This window comes from Canis lupus, chromosome 38 (assembly GCF_011100685.1).
Source record: "Canis lupus familiaris isolate Mischka breed German Shepherd chromosome 38, alternate assembly UU_Cfam_GSD_1.0, whole genome shotgun sequence".
Lineage (NCBI taxonomy): Eukaryota > Metazoa > Chordata > Mammalia > Carnivora > Canidae > Canis > Canis lupus.
Genome location: NC_049259.1, coordinates 1,238,812 through 1,260,595, shown reverse-complemented (window position 1 = coordinate 1,260,595; position 21,784 = coordinate 1,238,812).

The window sequence follows — 21,784 nt, the reverse complement described above, 5'->3', positions numbered from 1 at the left end:
AAGGATTAGGCTCTGTAAACATGAATTTTGGAGGTACACAAACATTCAATCTGTAACATCATCCCCACTCCCTTCGGTCTTATTAACTGCGGCATCCTCAGTACCTAGAATAAATAAATTCATAATCTGTGTAATTCTAAACTGCCAAAGGATAATGACTATATCCTAGAAGATTTCTAGAAGTTGCCTCCTGATATCGAAAGTATTTCTCTCAGCATGGGGCTAGATACATTTCTCAGGAAAACTATAACATTTTATTTGGGAATATAATAATATAATATCTATATAAAGAGGACTAGATTCTTTTTTTATAATTTTTTAAAATTTTTATTTATTTATGATAGTCACACAGAGAGAGAGAGAGAGAGAGAGAGGCAGAGACACAGGCAGAGGGAGAAGCAGGCTCCATGCAGGGAGCCCGACGTGGGATTCGATCCCGGGTCTCCAGGATCGCGCCCTGGGCCAAAGGCAGGCGCTAAACCGCTGCGCCATCCAGGGATCCCAAGAGGATTAGATTCTACAAAATAATTTCATGTCTAAGAATTAGGACCTTTTCTTTAAAGTTCCATGTGGAGGGCACCTGAGTGGCTCCATCAGTTGAACACTTGACTCCTGGTTTCAGCTCAGGTCATGATTTCAGGTTGTGGGATCAAGCTCCATGATTGAGTCTTCTTGAGATTCTCTCCCTCTGCCCCTCTCTCCGTGAACATGAGCTTTTTCTCTCTCTCTCAGATAAATAAATAAATCTTTAAAGTTCCACGTGGAAAATGAGGCACAGGTAAATTGGCCATCTCAATTTCAGTGCCATTAAGCTTCCAGATTGTTAATATTGTAGTCAGTGTATAAGCATATCTGTAGTAGTAAGTCTCCAAGATGGCCCCAAATGATCCCCACTTTTGTGTGCATGCCCTTGCCTTGATGTAATCTCTTCCCACTGAGTATGGGCAAGATTTAGTGACATTTCTTTTTTTTTAATTATTTTTTAGGGCAGCCTGGGTGGTTCAGCGGTTTGGCGCCGACTTCAGCCCAGGGCCTGATCCTGGAGACCCGGGATCAAGTCCCACGTCGGGCTCCCTGCATGGAGCCTGCTTCTCCCTCTGCCTGTGTCTCTGCCTCTCTCTATCTCTCTCTCTGTGTCTCTAATAAATAAATCTTTAAAAAAAATAAAATCCTTAAAAGATAAAAAAATAAAATTATTTTTTAAAGTAATCTCTACACCCAATATGGAGCTTAAACTCATGACCCCAAGATCAAGTGTTGCATGTTCTTCTGGCTGAATGAGCTAGGCACCCCCAGACTTAGTGACACATTTTTTTTAAGATTTTATTTTGGGGCACCTGCATGGTTCAGTTGGTTAAGTGTTTGCCTTCGAGGGAAGCCTCAGTGGCTCAGCAATTAAGCATCTGCCTTTGGCCCAGGGCGTAATCCTGGAGTCCCAGGATCCAGTTCCACATGGTGCTCCCTGCATGGAGCCTGCTTCTCTCTCTGCCTATGTCTCTGCCCCTCTCTCTCTGTGTCTCTCATGAATAAATAAAATATTTTTTAAAAAAATTAAAACAAACAGAAAAAGTGTCTGCCTTCAGCTTAGGCGGTGATCCTAGTGTCCTAGAAACAAGCCCTGCATTGGACTCCCTGCTTAGTGGGGAGTCTGCTTCTCCCTCTCCTTCTGCTCCTCCCCTCACTCATGTTCTCTCTCTCTCTCTCTCAAATAAATAAATAAATAATATTTACCAAAAAAAAAAAAAAAAGGATTTTAAGTAATCTCTACACCCAACATGGGGTCAAACTTATGACCCCAAGATCAACAGTTGCATACTCTACCGACTGAGCCAGCCAGGACCCCAAGTGACACTGTGACAGTGTGTGATTTGGAGACCAGTTCATAAAAGGCAGAGTGGCATTTGGATAATTTGCTCTTGGGGATGACCCTTGCATGTCAGGCAATGTCTGTGGAAGGGCCCACATGGTGAGGCCTCCTGCCCACAGCCTAGTAAGTGAGCTTAGAAGCAGACCCTCCAGCCCTGGTCAAGTCTTCAGTAGCCCAGCCACTAACTTCCTGAGAGACCTAAGAGACCCTAAGCCAGAAACACTCAGCTAAGCTACTCTTGGATCCTCAACCCTCAGAAACTGTGTGAGATGATAATGCTTATTGTTTAAGTTGGCTACATTTGGAGGTAATTTGTTATGCATCAATAGGTAAGCAGATAATAGATTAGGATGTCAATATCAATTAGATAACTCTACAGCTTCTAAATATATTTGCCTTTTATGGATAGGATCAGCCATCTGCAAAAAAGAAAATTAGTAAGTGGGAACCTGAGAGAATGTTTATTCTCTAGAAAGCATGATCGAATCATCTGCATAATCTGTATTCTCCCAAACCTCTTAGCATGATGCTGGACACAAAATTAGCTAATTGATTAATTGATATCTTCTTATTGAAACTTGCATTGCTTTCTATTTGCCTTATTTAAACAAATATTTAGTAGATTCACAAAGCTCTTTCTGGAGTGAAGAGTTTTTTTTGTCTGCTGAATCCATTTTAAAAGTTTTTTTCTGATGTCTTCCATGACCAGCCTCCACTCCCATCCTCATACCAGTGACTAGAGTTTGTCATTCTTTCCTCAGTGCATTCATGGCACCTGGAGGACACCTCTGTCATGACATTTGGCGCTGCATTGTAATTATCTGATTACTTGTTATCTCCCTTATTAGGCTGGGAAATTTTTGAAGGCAGAGACTATGACTTGGTTCTTAGAACAGAACACAGTCTCTGGCCCATAATATAAATTCCACAAATATTCATTTACATAAATGAATAAGACTGTATTAATGGAGGAAGGAATAAATAAGTTAATAAATGAGTTGGCTTTAAAAGAAAACTAAGAAAAAGAAGAAAGAAAGAAAGAAAGAAAGAAAGAAAGAAAGAAAGAAAGAAGAAAGAAAGAAAGAAAGAAAGAAGAAAAAGAAAGAAAGAAAGAAGAAAGAAAGAAAGAAAGAAAGAAAGAAAGAAAGAAAGAAAGAAAGAAAGAAACAAACTAAGCAGCCTGAGGAAAAGATACTCTCCCTTGGATTTCTGTTCACTTATAAAATGAAGGGGTTGGACAAGATTACTTCTAAGACCCCTTTCCATTCAGACCTTCCAAGCTTTATGATTGAAGGTGGGAGTGGGAACCTATGCCCTTCTACAACCTCAAAAAGCAATGTTAGGAAGAAAATAATAAAGAAAAGACTAGAAATCAGTGAAATAGGAAACAGACCAACAATGAAGAAAATCAATGAAAGCAAAGACTGGTTCTTTGTAAAGATCAATAAAATTGATAAACCTCTAGCTAGATTGATCAACAACGAAAGAGAAAAGACACAAATTACCAATATTGAGAATAAAAGGGAGGGAGGATTATTTCAGATCCTACACATTAAAAGGATAAGAAGGGAATATTATTTACAACTTTATAGAATAAATTTGGCAACTTACATGAAATGGACAAATTAATTAAAAAACATATTAGAAAAACTAGCTCAAGAAGAAATAGAAAATCTGAATAGCTCTCTATTAAGACATGAATTCATTTTTTTTTTTTACAAATTGATGAGATTCTATCATTTAAGGATGAAATAATACTAACCATACATTAATTGTTTCAGAACACAGAAGGAATATTTCCCAACTCCTTTTGAGTCCAGCTTTGTCCAGATGCCACAGCCAAAGATGTTATAAGGGAAAAAAAAAAAAAAAACCCTACAGATTAGGGATGTCTGGGTGGCTCAGACGCTCAACGTCTGTCTGTGGCTCAGGGCGTGGTCCCGGGGTTGAGTCCTGCATGAGGTTCCCCGCATGGAGCCTGCTTCCCCCTCTACCTGTGTCTCTGCCTCTCTCTCTGTGTCTCTCATGAATAAATAAATAAAATCTTCAAAAAAAAAAAAAAAAAACCCTACAGGTTAATATCCCTCCTGAGCAGTAGACACAAAGCCTTAACAAAATCTTTGCTAATAGAACTCAATAATATACAAAGTGGGGTAATTCAGGAATGCAGTGCATACAGATAGTAAAGGAAGAAATTAAATGGTCTTTATTCACAGTTATAATGATATGTATGTAGAAAGCTCTAAGCAATTTACAAAACAAAAACAACAAAATCACCAGTATCTGTATAACCTTGTAACAAACTATTGGAAAATGGAATGAAAAGGTGTCATTTACAGTTGCATCAACAAACATGAAACACTTAGAGATCAATTTAATGAAAGATATGTAAGACATTTACATGGAAAAGTATAAAATACTGCTGAGAGAAATTAAAGACCTAAATGAATGAAGAGATATGCCATGTTCATGGATGAGAATTCTCAATACTGTTAAAATGTTAATTTTCCCCAAATTGATCTACAGATTCAATGTAATCCAAATCATAATCACTACTCTACACTGAATATTTGTGTCCCACCCCCCACCTCCAAATTCATATGCTGAAACCCTAATCCCAGTGTGATTATATTAGGAAATGGGGCCTTTGGGGCACCTGGATGGCTCAGTCAGTTAAGAGCCCAACACTTGATTTCAGCTCAGGTCATGATCTCAGGGTTGCAAGATCAACCCCTGTATAGAACCCCGTATCATGCTCTGTGCTGGGAGCCTGCTTTAAGATTCTTTCTCTCTTCCCCTACCACCAGCCCACTCTACTCCCCACCCTAACCCCACCCCCCATGCCCACTTGCATGCTCTCTCTCCCTAAATTAAAAAAGGAAAGAAAAAGAAAAAGAAAAATGAAATGAGGCTTTTAGAGGGTGATTAGGTCATGGAGACAGAGCCCTCACTAATGGGATTAGTATCCTTATAAAAAAAAGTCCCCGGAAAGACAGACGGTGATGGGTGTCTCTGCCTCTCTCTCTGTGACTATCATAAATAAATAAAAAATAAAAAAAAAAAGTCCCCGGAAAGATTCCTTACATCTTCTGCCTTGTGAGGACACAGCAAGAAGACAGCCATCTATGAACCAGGACGTGGGCTCTTACCAGTCTTCAAATTTGCCAGTCCCTTAATCTTGGACTTCCCAGCCTCCAGAACTATGAGAAATAAATTTCTGTTGTTTAAGCCAACAGTAAGTCTATGGAATTCTGTAATAGCAGCCCAAACATATTAAGACAATCATCCAATAGTTTTTGCAAAATTTGACAAAATTGCTCTAAAATGTGGAAATTTAAAGGACCTAGACTATCCAAAGCAATCTTGAAAAAAAAAGCAAGGTAGGATTTATATTATTTGACTTCAAAACCTACTATAAAGCTATAGTAATTGAGTCCGTGTGGCCTTGGTGTTAGGATGAGCATATACATCAGAGAAACAAAATAGGGAGTCCAGAAATAGACCTACAAGTGTTTTTGTCAATTGACTGTTGACAAGGGTGCAACAGTATTTTAAAGAGGAAAGGTATCTTTTTAACAAATGGTGCTAGAACAACTGTACAGTCTTGTAGAAAAAAATATACCTTGACCCCAACCTCATAATACATACAAAAATAAACTGGAAATGGATCATAGACCTAAACATAACAGCTAAATGATAAAATTCTAAAAGAAAACATAGGAGAAAATCCGGGATAAGAAAGATTTCTAAAAACACCAAAAAAGAAACAATACATTTCACTCCACTGTAATTACAACCTTCCCTTCATTTTTTAAATGACTATTTTAAATAGATTTTATTTATTCATGACAGACACACACACAAACACTCAGAGGCAGAGACAAGGCAGAGGGAGAAGCAGGCTCCATGCAGGGACCCTGACGTGGGACTCGATCCCGGGACTCCAGGATCACGCCCTGGGCTGAAGGCAGCGCTAAACCACTGAGCCACCTGGGCTGCCTGCAAACTTTTCTTCAAAGGACACTTTTGGAAAACAAAACAGGAAGTCACAAGTTATGGCCTAAGAGAAGGTATTTACAGACATACACCTGACAAAGGACTTATATTCAGAATATATTAAAATATATTCAGAATATATAATTTTATAAATATTTGATTTCTAAGTAATCTCTATACCCAATGTGGGGCTTGAACCCACAACCTTGAGATCAAAAGTCACATGCTCCACTGACTGAGTCAGCCAGGAATATATAATTAAAATATAATAGATATATTCTTATAATTCAAAAACAAGAATACAAACCAATATATATATTTTTTAATGGACAAAAGATTTGAACAATCACTTCACTAAAAGAACATATAGGGCAGCCCGGGATCAAGTCCCACGTCCGGCTCCCTGCTTGGAGCCTGCTTCTCCCTCTGCCTGTGTCTCTGCTTCTCTCTATGTCTCTCATGAATGAATAAATAAAATCTTAAAAAAAAAGAACATATAAATGGCCAATAGACATGTTTGACTTCATTAGTTATCAAGGAAATGCAAATTAAAACCACAAGGAGATATTACCACGCTCCTTTCAGAATAGCTAAAAGGAACAAAGATGGACAGTACAAGTGTGAACAAGGATGCAAAACAACCAGAATTCAAAAAAAATAAAAAAATAAAAAAATAAAAAAAAATAAAAAAAACAACCAGAATTCTGTATTGCTGGTGGTTGTGTAAAACGTCACAACCACTTTGGGAAATAGTTTGGCAATTTCTTATAAAGTTAACATAGACACCTGTATATAACCCAACAATACCCCTACTAAATAAAATACTCAAGAGAAATGAAAAAATATATCAATAAAGACTTTTGTGTTAACCAAAGTCTTACTCCTAACAGCCCCCAAATGGAAATAGTCCAAATGTCATTAATAAGTGAATGGATCGGGGCGCCTGGGTGGCTCAGTGGTTGAGCGTCTGCCTTTGGCTCAGGGCGTGATCCCAGGGTCATGGGATCGAGTCCCATATCAGGCTCCCCAGGGGGAGCCTGCTTCTCCCTTTGCCTGTGTCTCTGCCTCTCTCTGTGTCTCTCATGAATAAATAAATAAAATCTTTTTTTTTAATAAATAAAATCTTTAAAAAAAATAAATGAATGGATCAAAAAAGTGTGGTAAAGCTCCCCCAGTGGAATACCATGCAGTGACGACAAGAAGCAAACTACTTATGCAGGGAACAACTGGGTGAAGAATCCATACTCTACAGCTCTGTTTATATGAAAATCTTGAATTTGCAAAGCTATCCTACAGTGACAGAAACCAGGGCAATGGTTGTCGGGAACCAAAGGCTGGCGGGAGACTGGCTATGAAGGGCCACAGGGGAGGTTTTGGGGGTGATGAAAATGTTCTAGATCATGATTGTGGTGGTGGTTACATAGGTTTAAATATTTGTTAAACTTCCATTGAAATCTACCCTTAAAAGTGGTGTATTTTTTTTTTTAAAGATTTTATTTATTTATGATAGTCACACAGAGAGAGAGAGAGGCAGAGACACAGGCAGAGGGAGAAGCAGGCTCCATGCAGGGAGCCCGATGTGGGATTCGATCCCGGGTCTCCAGGATCGCGCCCTGGGCCAAAGGCAGGCACCAAACCGCTGCGCCACCCAGGGATCCCAAAAAGTGGTGTATTTAAGTAAGTTATATCTCAATAAAGTTAATTTTATTTTTATTTATTTATTTTTTTAATTTATTTATGATAGTCACAGAGAGAGAGAGAGAGGCAGAGACACAGGCAGAGGGAGAAGCAGGCTCCATGCACCGGGAGCCTGACGTGGGATTCGATCCCGGGACTCCAGGATCGCGCCCTGGGCCAAAGGCAGGCGCCAAACCTGCTGCGCCACCCAGGGATCCCTCAATAAAGTTAATTTTAAAAAGAAAACAAAAAGGCTACAATGCTGTGTGCTACAGTGATTGGACACTCAGTCTTCATCTTCCCACCCCTTTAACATATTTCCAACATCTCTACCCCAAAGCCATCCTCCAGCAGGGCCTCCTTTCTCTGTGACATGTTTCTTTCCCAGCATGTCCTTCCCACCTGCCACCCCCAGCCAAGACCTTTCTTCATCAGCCTTCACCATCCAGAGCCTCCTGGACCAGAGACCAGCTGGGTCTAAGAATGAGCTGTCAGTGCTTCCCCAGGGAGGGGCTTTGGGCCAAAGCCGAGCAGCCTGAGCAGATTGCGTTCAGCTGATGTGGAGCTGGCCCTCAACTCAACACATCAGCCTCACCAGCTCTTGCTGGGTCTTGGCAAGGGCGAGTGACTGCACACAGAGCCTCTGGTACCTTGGCCATCAGACCTCCACACTTCTTCCCCCAGAGCCAGGCTCTCTGGTCTGCACCTGAAATTCCAGAAGACCTGACCTTCTTGATATGTTGTCCCCAAGTCTCATCTTCCTTTCAGATCCTAGTTCCCTCTGTCCCAGGTCCTTTGCTGTCCCTAAGACATCATTCCAAGTGATATCCTAAGACATCATTCCCAAACAGAGTCATTTAAAAGGAAGAAATCTGAATTGGCAGTAACTGTGGCAGAGGCCCCTGAGGTCCCACCAAACCCCCTTGAGAAAGGGCACCCTGGGTGGCCAGTGTTCCTCCCCAGCAGGCCAATGACTCTTTGCAATGCTGGGTGACCTTGCTGTTCACATTATTGATGGGCCCTATTTGGCGCCACCACTCCACCCCTAACATAAAGAGAAAGGGGTGCCAGGAGGCCTGAGAAGTTTGGTTAGGGCTCCAGCCTGCATTTGTATCTAGGGTCCTCTTTGTACCCCTGACCCAGAGAGAGGCTGAGGTATGGGATCCAAATGGTCATAGGCGACCTCGGGCCTTCTGGCCAGGAATGATGAAGATTGGGAGCTATGGGGAACTATGGTTCTCTGGCCCTCGGCCCCCTACCCTCCTACTCTTGGAGGGCGGAGAGGATGCAATTTCCCTGGTCATGGGAATGGCTGGACCCGGCTGTCTTGGACACAATGGCTTGGCCAGAGCACGTGGGCGAGCCCAGGAGACTGGCTCGGGTTTGCGGCTTCCTGGGAGGAAGTGAGGCATTGTTTCGGGGGTTGTGTGGGCCCGCTGGAACTCTGCACAATGCAGGGAACGGTGGGTGCCAGGTCCAGCCCACCGACAATCGGGAACTTGTTTATTGCTTTAATGACCCCACGGTGGATCCACCTGGAAACAGACCTGCTAATGAGCGGAGACAGAGCTGGCACAGCCCCAAGGGAAGCCTGTCGGGCCAGCTCCCCTGGAGGCGCTAAGGGTGTGTGGTCTGAGACTGGGAGAGCTGGGAAGTAATAAGGCCTGGGATCTGTCTGGGAAAACCACAGCGAGATCTGATGCTTCTCCATCCTGATCTGCCTCTTCTGGGTCATGACAGGGCAGAGTGGGGGAAGGGGCCAAGACATTGAGAATGGAAGGCACGATTGAGCTTCCTATGGCAGCTTCTGCTCCAAACTGCTGGTGACCTTGACCCAACTGTCAAAGCTTTCTGGGCCTCAGCATCCCCATCTTTCAGGAAGGGATACCCAACTCATTCCTGCTGTCTTCCCACTTTCCCAGGGTGTTGAGAGGCTAAGGTAAGATCAGACACAGCAACTGCTTTGAACTTCTTGGAAGAGAAACCCTTTTAGACATCAAGGCTTTACACTGTTTGCTTCTTTCCCTTGTGGCTAGAACCTGGGAGCTTGGGGAGATGTACTGTCTGAGACTTGGTTTTCCTAGACTGTTTGTCAGACACCTGCCAGGGGCTGAGACTAAATTAAAAACTGCCCCTGCATCAAGGACGTCTGGGAGCCAAAACTGGGCAGCATAGGAGGGGCGATGCTACGCTGGAGCCAGCTCATGCCAGCGCACAAGAGCCAAACACTAAATGTTCAGGAATGTTAAATCCATTGGTAGCTTCAATCAGCCACGATAGGAGTCTTTACACCATAAAAATTAGCAGTCTCTACAAGCCAGGGCCTTTATTTTTTTCTTAAGGGCTAGTTTTCCAGCCCGAGTGTGTGGAAGGCTCACTCAGTGCTGCTGTGACCCTGCTCAACTCCCTTCTTTTTTTTTTTTTTTTTTAATTTTTATTTATTTATGATAGTCACAGAGAGAGAGAGAGAGAGGCAGAGACACAGGCAGAGGGAGAAGCAGGCTCCATGCACCGGGAGCCTGATGTGGGATTCGATCCCGGGTCTCCAGGATCGCGCCCTGGGCCAAAGGCAGGCGCCAAACCGCTGCGCCACCCAGGGATCCCCCTGCTCAACTCCCCACCCCGATCTCACCAAGCATATGCTGCTCCTTTGCTCTGGGACACAGACTACCCCCCCTTTCACACCCACACACCCGGCCCCAGAGCCCGGAGGCCTGAGAGGGTAAGAAAAGCGGGCCAGGGCAGGCAGCAGTGGGGCAGGGGTGACTAGTGAGATGGAGGGTTCTGAACTCCAGTGCTACAGCTAGGACAGCCGTCTCTCCTGTCCCATGTACCGAGATCTCAGGGTCTGGAAGCCAAACCAAAGCTCCAGATGGGTGATGAGGCCTGCTGCTGCTCTGGTGTCCCTGTGCCCTAGTTCAAACGCAACAGAGGTGGGGATGGAGACCACATGAGCTGGACATCTCAGGCATTTATGAGGAACTTACAGGAGCATGACTGAGATCTCCTTAATTATTTAGGAACTTGTTTGTTCGCTTGTGTTTTGGGGCCTAATTTTAACCCAAGAAGTTTCTTTAGTGGCCGAAAATAGACGACCATGGATTCTGCCCACGGCCTCTGACCACGGCAGGCAGTGCAGAGTAAAGCTATGAAGTGGGGGAAGGAAGCTGCCGGTGACCTGGGGCAGGTCAAGGGGACAGCTCAGGGCCTGCAAGCCAAGATACCCGGGCTCCGGTTCTGGCTCTGCCATTTGGTCCAGGGCACATCACCCAGTCCCTGGGGGCTCCCTTTCCTTGTCTGCAGGCCACCAGGAGGGGCTCCGACTACCCGGATCCTGATCCTACTCACATCCTCTGATCCTGAATCCATTTCTTTTTTTTTTTTTTTTTTTTTAAGATTTTATCTATTGATTGATTGGAGACACAGAGAGAGAGAAAGAGGCAGAAACAGGCTCCATGCAGGGAGCCCAACGTGGGACTTGATCCCGGGTCTCCAGGATCACGGCCCTGGGTGAAGGTGGCGCTAAACCGCTGAGCCACCAGGGCTGCCCTGCCCTTTTTTTTTTTCTCTGTCTCTAAGTGGGTGGCATGTAAGCACGAGACTTTTCTCTTTCAGTGAATAGCGACTTGTGCCCTAGGGTGTCTTTCAAGTTAAGGCATTTGTTTCAGAGTCCAGGAGGTCCGGGGCTTAAATCTAGACTCTTGCCTCTCACTAGGTGTGTGACCTTAGGGCAGGTTCTTCTCCAATCCTGCCGCCTCCTCCAAGAGAGAAGACTGATTAGAGAGCCCTCAACTCAGACTTGAGGGAATGAAATGGGGGAGTTGGTGTAAACTCTCAGCACAGACCGTGGCACACAGCAGGCGTGGAATAATGGTAGCTGTGCTCGGCCCTTCACTCCACGGGGTACTGCTCCCTAAAACAGGACACTGGAGGGCCCAGGAGGGACCTGCCACTTAAAAGAGGTAGGAGACCTTGAATCCCCTGTTGGGGTAGCCAGGCATCACCCCGCAATCTTACTAGGGGATTTCAACTCAGCAAGTGAAAATCACAGCCTCCCGGAGGAGACCCCATATTGTCACAAGGAAATGCATAATTGATCTGAGGTGGAAAGGCGGAGCACTCGGGTTCTGGTTTTGACTTGTCCTCAGCTCTTTTTTATGACATGTTGCTCATCTCTGCCCTCCCTCATCGCTCTGGACAAATGAGGTCATGCTGATGAGCAAAATGAAATCAGTAAAAATGTTTTAGAGTATTGCTATAAAATGTATTATTATCACAAATAATAATATAATTAATCTCCATGGCCTAGGACAGCCCTGGGAGATTTATTTGTGGGTTGGAGAATTTTCTTTTTCCCATTCTTTTCCAGGGGGGTTGTTTTTTGTTTTGTTTTGTTTTGTTTTTCCAGCAGGAGCCTCTGTGCCTTGGGGACAGAGTGGGGCTGAATGTCCAGTGTAGTCACAGTCCTGCCTTCCACCCTCCCACTCGTCCCTCCACTGGGAAATCTAAATATATTTTTAGGGAACCTCATTCCTCCCGCTCCGGTTTCCTTTCCAGGGCATGCCTGGGAAAGCTGTCAGAACTTGGGAGTGAGGGCTGCTGTAGGGACGTGCCTGAGCACTTCTCTTCTCTGACCCTGGGCTTTGGTCCTCAGGAAAGCTGTTCCCAGCCTAGGGAGGCCCAGGGACTGAGATGGCCCAGAGAGACAAAAGGTGTGGCAGTGACAAGGAGGGTGAGAAATGCAATAAAGCCATTGGTTGGATGGGGAGGGGAGACACAACTGTCAAGGCCCCCAAAAGAAAAGGGAGTCACCAGCTCAGTCACTGTCCCCAGGTCCACCTTGGATGGGGCTGAAGGCTGGACTCCAGGCTCCAGGGCAGGTCAGCGAAAGCTTCAGCAAGCTGGGGGTGGGGCAGGCGCTGACCCAGGCTCCCCTGGGAATGGGATAAATAATCTTCAGCTGCAACAATAAAGATCAATTATGACCTAATCGCCCAGCCCAATTCCAAAGGCCCAGGGGGTGGGTCTCTTTCTGCCCGTCCCTCCAGGTTTAATTATCTGAAGTCTTTGGACTTTGGGAAACCCCGAAAGGAAGGAAGATCTGCAAATAATTAAGCCAGGGAATGGCCTTCACCAAAGAGGCGTCTATGGGCGTGGGGCAGGGGGCAGGGGATGTGGCAGGTCCCCCCTGGGCGCATCTGTGTGGGTTGGGCACGGGGTGGGGACAGAGAACCAGGGCAGAGGAAGGGAGGCCGCAAGAGCTCCGTGGCCAAGAAGGGAGGAAGCCGGAGTGCGCCCCACACGCATCCTGGGCCCCGGAAGGCAGACACAAGAGGAAGCTGCCCCCTGAGGACCGTTCTCACCCGGGAGTTCCCCTCCGTGTTGGTGGCACCTGCGCAAACACTAGAATCATCGCAGTATCTCTGAAGGACTAAAACGCAAACAGCAGCAAGCAGACCAGCGTGATTGTTGCCCTGGAGGCTGCGGAGTCCTGGAAAGCATCTGCCCTTGCTCCCGCTGCCCTGACATGTCACCTTTAGGGTTCGGCTGTCTCTCTCTGACACCAGCCTGACAAAGTTCTGCCTGGCAACAGGCTGTCCCCTGTTGGTTCCGTGTGGCACACGCGCCCAGCCCGCGTGCTGCCCCACACGCACCCCCAAAGGCATGCACACCTGCAGCGGCGCCGAAGCTCAGTCTCGCCCAGGACCGGGCTGCACGCTCTGCTGGGCCGGGCCGGCGCGGGCCTGCTGGCTCTCAAGGAGGAGTTCTGGGGTTGCAACTCATTTGGCCTGGTTCTTTGTTTCTTTTTTAAGATTTTATTTATTTCTTCAGGAGAGACACAGAGAGGCAGAGACACGGGCAGAGGGAGAGGCAGGCCCCCTGCGGGGGAGTCCAGGGACCCCAGGGTCACCACCTGAGCTGAAGGCAGATGCCCAACCTCTAAGCCCCCCCCCCCCCCCCCCCCCCCCCCGGTACCCATAAGGACCCTCATGTGATCCGCATTTCTCTCCCACCATGTTGTCCCCCGATTCCTGCCTAACCCCTTTGGAACCACAGCTTATTAGCACCCCAAAGAACAGTAGAAGCCATCAAACCTATTTTACAGATGGGGAACGTGAGTGTTCTCTGTCTGCCCAAAGCTGCCTCTCTAGACTCCCATTTGCCTTCTGAATGAATTTTCACACTCTTTTGCCCGCTGGGTTTACCTTTATTAATGATAGTCCAACACGTGCCCCCGGGGTCATATGGTTCATAACACGGTGATGGAGGCTCAGCCTGGATCAACCATGTGCCCAAAGCAGCCCACCGGAGAGGAAGACAGAAGCGAGTTGCCTGTGAGCATGAGGCCCATCCCCCGCTCCGGCATTGAGGTACTACTGTGTTTTAAAATCACCTTGGTGGATTTATATATTAGTGTTCTTTTCTATTTTAAAAATGCTTTCCCATTGTGCTTTGGCTCACTGGGGCAATGCTGTTCTCCTGGTTGTGCCGATAGTCTTTTCAATCAAAAACAAACAAAAAAATCCACGTTTCTATTTCTTTATATATCTCTGCTTTTTCAGGAAAATAAATATTTGTTGAAGTAGAAAAATTTTTGAGAAAAATGATTTTGTACCTAGTGTATTTTGCTGTTATTGTTGTTAAATACGTGCTTTCGGTGACAGGGCTTTTGTTCTGAGAAAGGGCTTTTTATGTTAGGGGTAGAGGGACGTTGTGCATCGAGGGGGCTGTGTTGGGAGTTTCAAAGTGGGAGAGTCTTAAATCATACAAGCCAGCAGTCGCCTCTCTTCTTTCTCTTCTCGTCCACTTTGTTTCTGCCTCCTAATTCACATATTCCGCCCCTATCACAAATGCCATCCTCCTACCCCAGCAACTTGGCCTTCCAGCCACTATGTGGTAGGAGAATAAGGCAGACGGTGATGGGGATCCCCGGGTGGCTCAGTGGTTTGGTGCCTGCCTTTGGCCCAGGGCGTGATCGTGGAGTCCCAGGATCGAATCCCACGTCGGGCTCCCTGCATGGAGCCTGCTTCTCCCTCTGCCTGTGTCTCTGCCTCTCTCTCTCTCTCTGTGTCTTTCATGAATAAATAAATAAAATCTTAAAAAATAATAATAAAAGTAAAAAGACAATTTCCAGGTGTCAACAATTCACCAGCCTCTCTCAGGAATCAGTTCACACATTGGGTTTTACTTAGGTGCAAACAGTAATGTACATGGGGTACAGAATGAATTCCACCCCTTCCTCAGCTAGCAGGGAGCCGGGCCCTAGGGCTAAGGATGCAGTGTGGCTTCAGGCCAATCCCAGGCACCTGTCACAGGGCCTTTCCCTGTCTTGTGACTCATCTTACTGAGGCCACAGGGCCAGAGCTCTGTCAGGTCCTCGGGGATGCAACAGTGAAGGAATCATAGCCCGGGACCTCCAGAGTCCAGCAGCCGGCAGAGAATGACATAGATGATCGATCACACCAATGGATGGCAAATGTTATGGTGGGAGAAGCTCTTAAAAGATAAATAAGTAGGGACGCCTGGGTGGCTCAGCGGTTAAGTGTCTGCCTTCAGCCCAGGGCCTGATCCTGGAGACCTAGGATCGGGTCCCACGTTGGGCTCCCTCCAGGGAGCCTGCTTCTCCCTCTGCCTGTGTCTCTTCCTCTCTCTGTGTCCCTCATGAATAAATAAATAAAATCTTAAAAAAAAAAAAAAGATGTATAAGTCTTGGGGCATCTGGATGGCTCAGTTGGTTGAGCATCTGGATTTCAGCTCAGGTCATGATGTCAGGGTTGTGAGATGGAACCCCACATTGGGATCCAGGCCCAGTGGGGAGTCTGCTTGGGATTCTCTCTCTTCCTCTGCCATGGCCCCCCATCATGAACTCACCCATGTGAACTCTCTGTCTTTCTCAAATAAGTAAGTCTTGGGGCACCTGGGTGGCTTAGTGGTTGAGCATCTGCCTTTGGCTCAGGTCATGATTCTGGGTCCTGGGATCAGGTCCTTCATTGGGCTCCCTGCAGGGAGCCTGCTTCCCCCCCTCTGCCTTTGTCTCTGCCTCTATCTGTGTGTCTTTCATGAAGAAATAAATAACGTCTTTAAATCAATAAATCAATCTTAAAAAAAAAAAAAAGAATGTATTGGTCTTCACCAAAAGAAGAAGGGGAAAGAGCATTCTAGGAGAAAGAACAATATGTGAAACAGGATGCCTGAAAAAAAACTTCAAGAAGTTTGGGAAGACAGGAACGACAGCTATAAAGAAGTAGCAGCAGGACATAGAGCTCTCTGGGCTCCTTTATTTATGCCAAGCTCCCTCTTTCATGGAGCTCCTATTCTAGTGGGGAGACAGATAACAAAAACCCAACCAACATATCAGAGCGAGAGATGCTGAGCAGAGAATTACTGCAGGAAGATGTGAAAATAAGTGACAGAGGCACTACTTTGGGTTGGGCAGCCAGAAGAAACTTGCTGGAGAGCTGGATAAGGAAGTCAGGCAGAGAGAACAGCTACAGAAAAGGCCCCAGGCAGCAGGGCTGTTTAAGGACGTTTGAGATTGCTTTAAGAGATGTCATCAGTCATTCTTTCCATCCTCTTGTAATAGATATTGCTGCATAACAAATGACCCCAAAAGTCAGTAACTTCCAACAACAAACATACCTCACAAAGTTTCTGAGGATCAGGATTCTGGAAGCGGCTCCACAGGGTGTTTCTCTACCACGTGGGCTTCTCCACAGGGTCACTCACAGCACCACTGTTTGCTTCTCCCACAGGAAGAGACAGAGAGACAACATACCCCAACTAGTGGCCATAGTCTTTGATGAGCTGCCTCAGAAGTGGTGCAGCATCACTTTTGCTGTGTGCTCCCGGTACGGCATGCAAGGGACTATGCAGAGGTGTGATTCTCAGAAGTCGTGAGCTGTGGGGGCCAAACTAGAAGCTGGCTATTTCTGCCCTCTGACTCCTAATGTTTACATCCCTCTGGCAGACAAAAATATGCTCCGTCCCCCATCCCAAGAAACCCTCAAAAGTCTCGCTTCATGGCAGCACCAGCTATAACTCATCATCTAAATCAGCTACAGGTGCAGATAAGGCTCCTTGGGTGTAGTTTCTTTATTTTTTCTTTCTTTTTTTTTTAAGATTTATTCATTTTATTTTTTTTTTTAATTTTTATTTATTTATGATAGTCACAGAGAGAGAGAGAGAGAGAGAGAGAGGCACAGACACAGGCAGAGGGAGAAGCAGGCTCCATGCACCGGGAGCCCGATGTGGGATTCGATCCCGGGTCTCCAGGATCGTGCCCTGGGCCAAAGGCAGGCGCTAAACCGCTGCGCCACCCAGGGATCCCGATTTATTCATTTTAGAGAGAGAGTACAAAAGCAGGAGGAACAGAGAGAGAGAGAGAGAGAGAGAGAGAGGGAATCTCAAGCAAATTAGGCAGGGAGCATGGGGCCCAACTTGGGGCTTGATTCCATGACCCTGAGATGATGACTTGAGCCAAAACCAAGAGTCAGACGCTTGACAGACTGCACCACCCCAGCATCAACAGGTGTAGTTTCTTAAAAGGACTCCCATGAAAGGCTCCTCTTGACCAGCTAAACAAAGAGATGAGTTATCTGCTCCCACCACACCCTGTGTACAATGCAGGAGAGGCATAATATAGCTGCTAAATACATTCTTGTTCAAAAGGGGGAAGGTGGTCCATAACAATTCTGAAATCTAACCAGGCAGATGGAATAATTCTCCATAGCTCTCGGCTCTCCCCTCTGAACTCTTGGTTCTGACCTCTGTGTCATCCCTCTGTTTCCATGAAAGTTAGCCTGTGTTTTCTCAGCTTGCCTCCTGCCAATAGAATTTTGAGAGTCCAGAGGGTTCTTTTCAATTTTGTATTGTCTCAATAGTGCACGAAAACACTTAGGGAAAAAAAAATCAGCCCAGAGCCTAGACTATAAAACATGTTCAGTAACGGTAGCAATTATTACTAAAGGGAGGTGTGGTATGTAGAACAATGGCCCCTAAGGATGTTCACGTCCTACTCCCTGGAAACTATGAACAGGTTTCCAACATGGCAAAAGGGACTTCGCAGATGCGACTAAAGTAAAGATCTTGGGACGGGAAGAGAATCTTGGATTATCCAGGTAGGCCCAATGTAAATCATAAGAATTCTTTTTTTTTTTTTTTTAATTTTTTTTTTTTTTATTTATTTATGATAGTCACAGAGAGAGAGAGAGAGAGGCAGAGACATAGGCAGAGGGAGAAGCAGGCTCCATGCACCGGGAGCCCGACGTGGGATTCAATCCCAGGTCTCCAGGATCGCGCCCTGGGCCAAAGGCAGGCGCCAAACCGCTGCGCCACCCAGGGATCCCCATAAGAATTCTTATAAGTGAAAGAAGGAGGAGGGTCCCTGGCTGGCTCAATCAGAAGAGCATGTGACTCTTGATCTGAGGGTCATGTTTTCAAGCCCCACATTGGGCATAGAATCACTTAAGTAAATAAACACATTTAAAAGAGAGAAAAGAAAGAAGGGGGCAGGATGATTAGAGAAGGAGATGTGAGGGGACGCCTGGGTGGCTCAATGGTTAAGCATCTGCCTTCAGCTCAGGGCGTGACCCCGGAGTCCCAGGATTGAGTCCCACATCGGGCTCCTGGCATGGAGCCTGCTTCTCCCTCTGCCTGTGTCTCTGCCTCTCTGCGTCTCTCATGAATAAATAATTTTTTTTTTTTTTTTTAAAGGAGATGTGAGGACACTACAGAGTTTGGGTGAAGTGATTGCTGGCCACAAGGGGCCATGAGCCAAGGCATGCAGGTGGCCTTGGGAGGTGGGAAAAGACAAGTAAATGGATTTCCCTAGAGCTTCCAGATGGAATACGGCTCTGCCAACATCTTGAGTTTAGCCTAATAAGAGCTGTTTTGGATTTCTGGTCTCCAGAACTGTAAGATAATAAATTTGTGATGTTATAAGCCACTGGGTGGTAATTTGTTTTAGCAGCAATGGGAAACTACCAGAGTGGGTATTAGTGCCACCTTCCAAGTGCCACCATGAAGGTATGAAGGAGTAGGAAAAGATTGGGGGAAATGATTTATGTTAGAGACATGTTAATCTTTTAGAGCCCAGGTGCAGGTGTGCAAGGAATAAACAGCTAGGTATTTGAGGCTGGAGACCAGGAGAGAGAGGTCTGGGCAGGGGAAAGAGAACAGGGTTTCAGGGGATAGGGAAGTTATAAAAATGAATGAAGAATGAGAGGGAGAAGAGGTGGAGGATAGAGGATGCCTGGAGGGCAGGCCAAGGAGGAAAAGAGAGGAGCCCTTGAAGGAGAGAGAAGGAGCACTTAGCAAGGATTAGCAAGGGGATTAGCATCCCCTTACAAGGTGGTAAAGTGATAACATAGTGAAGACTCTAGTTCCCTTTTGCTTATTCCCTGGGGTCTGCTCTTTATTTTCTGTGTTGTTTGAGTCAGGAGAGTTCGTCTGGAAAACCTCAGGAGATGGGGTGTTATACCTCCCAGGATCCCAGGGAAGAAGGATGGGGGAAGAGCAGACAAAGCATGCCTCGGCAGCTGCTGTACCATCATCCTGGGAGTGAGGCCCAAGGCCGGGCTTGTGTCTCAGGAGCACCCTTTGGGATCCTTAGAGAATAGAGGAGCAGAGGGACATCAAAGCACAGCTGTCTTTTTTACTTCTTTGGCACTCTGCCCAGGGGCCTAGATTTATCCTGAGCTGAGTGAACAATGCTTTGCTCTTCTTTTGGGGACCAGATGAGGCCAAAGTGGGGCAATGCACACAGAGATAGGAAGTCCAGGCCATGCTGGGGAAGGGGAGAGGTCATTCCAGATACTTCCATCCCTAAACAGAGGGCCTTAGTGATGCATCTCACTGTTCAACTGGAAGGGCTAAGGGGCCCCTTTAAGCTTTCTGGCTTTGAAAACATCCACAAACAAGTTTATCACTTAGGAATGCTTTCCAATGATAAGAGACAGAAAAGCCAACTAACAAGGGTTTACACGAATTGGGATTTATTCTTCTTCCATAACAAGAAGCCTGGAGAAAAAAAAAAAAAAAAAAAAAAAACAAGAAGCCTGGAGGTTGTCCGTAGCTGGAGTTGGTTTAGGGCACTGTAATATTAGCGACAGTATCTTATATTTTCCTTGGCCTTTCTCCCAGAGTCACACTATGGACACATAGTTGTGTGATATTATCCCACAGCTCCAGGTATCATATCCCCATTCCAGGTGGGCAACAGGAGGAAGGGATGGTGCCAGACACATCTCTCCCAGCCATTAAAGAAACAAAGGTCTCTCAAAAGCCAAACAGGGGGATCCCTGGGTGGCTCAGCGGTTTGGCGCCTGCCTTTGGCCCTGGGCGTGATCCTGGAGTTCCGAGATCGAGTCTCGCGTCGGGCTCCCTGCATGGAGCCTGCTTCTCCCTCTGCCTGTGTCTCTGCCCTCCCCCCATGTCTATCATGAATAAATAAATAAGATCTTAAAAAAAAAAAAAAGCCAAACAGGTTTTTGCTTATGTCTAATTAGCCAGGACATTGTCAAAAGTCACCTACAGCTACAGAAGACAAAGAGTGTGGTTTTAGTTTTTCCAGGGAGGAAGAGAGGTTTGGGATGGGTGTGGGGTGAGCTGTTCTATAAGAACGGAATGCTTGTTGACTCAACTTGCTTCTCCTAAAGGAGATATTTTGTTCCATTTGAGGGCAGCTAGAGTATAAGGGACCCCATACCCACCACTAGCCAGACATCATGTGGCCAGGCACTTGACACCAGATGATGCATCCCACTCATGCCTCCTTCTCAGGGTGGAGGTGGGGTTCCTATCTTATAGAACCACCCCTGAAAGAGAAGGAGGAGATGTCTGTCTTAACTTCCAAGTCCTAAAACTTAGGGCTGTTATTTTTTAGGTCAAAGTTGACTTCAGTTGACTCAGAGAGGAAGAAGTCAAACCAACTGTCTGGGATGGTGACTAGTTCCCACCTTCCAAGCAGCTGCTAGGCCTTGGTAAGACAGTTGGCACCCAGGCCGGGAGGACATGAGGGAGTACACCCCTCGCAGTCAGCTCTGCCTCTTTCCTGCTGCCTTCACCCCAGACTTGTTTACACCTGGTCTGGGTTGTTTACTCGGAGTTAGGGCCTTCCCCCATTCATCTCTCTCACCTGCTGATGGACTATCTCTGAAGCTATGTTGACACCCACCTCCTCCCTGCCCACCCACAGACTGCCCACCCCACTGCTGCAGGCTGGCAGGGAGACTCGCCTTCCTAACCGCAGACTCTTGCCGGGCACACACATGATCCTGGCAGGACTCCCCAGAGCGATGGAAGCTATTAGATGTGGTGGGAGTGTATGGAAGGCAAGGCTCTCCCTACTGCCTCTGGGAGAGGACCAGGATTGGAGAAAAATCCAGACGGACCTTCAGGCATGACTCACACTTGGTGCTCAGTGGGTGTCTGCCCACATGAATAGGAAGATAGGCACCTGCCCATTGCCAAGAGTGCCCGGGGGTCTCCTGCTGCTCCTGCTGAGCTACTAACGGGAGCTCCTCGGCACATGCTGCAGAAGCTGGGCCCTCACAGTGACATCACCCAGCAGTCTGGAGGCAGAGCTAGAGCAGGGCTTGGCCCCGCAAGAACATTGCATCTCCTGGTGATTAACGGACAGAGGTCACTCGCATCAACCCCATTTCCTGAATCCACACAGGCCTGGAGCAGGGGAGGGGTGCAGGGCAGGGGCAGGCTGATACAGGAAGAATTTTGAAAGGCCTGCCTTGGACCGTCTGCTGTGCTGGTGAGAGTGTAGGCAAAGGGGAGAGGGCCCTCTTAGGAGCTGTTGGTAGGGGTGCAAATTGGCGTAGTGTGCTGGTAGACAATTTGGTCCTACCTACCAGACTTTAAATGTGCTTGTGAGATGCTACGTATAATATTTCCACACACTTATTATGTTAACAAGGCTACTCTGAGTCTGGAGCGGGATTTGGGGCAATAGAGGGATCGGTGCTTCTTACTTCATGCACCTCTGTATTTGCCTTTCTTGTTGATGAGCATACATTACCTTTTTTTTTTTTTTTTAGGATTAATTTATTTATTTATGATAGACACACAGAGAGAGAGAGAGACAGGCAGAGGGAGAAGCAGGCTCCATGCAGGGAGCCCGATGTGGGATTCGATCCCGGGACTCCAGAATCGCGCCCTGGGCCAAAGGCAGGCGCCAAACTGCTGAGCCACCCAGGGATCCCATATATTACCTTTCTAATTATGAAAATAGCG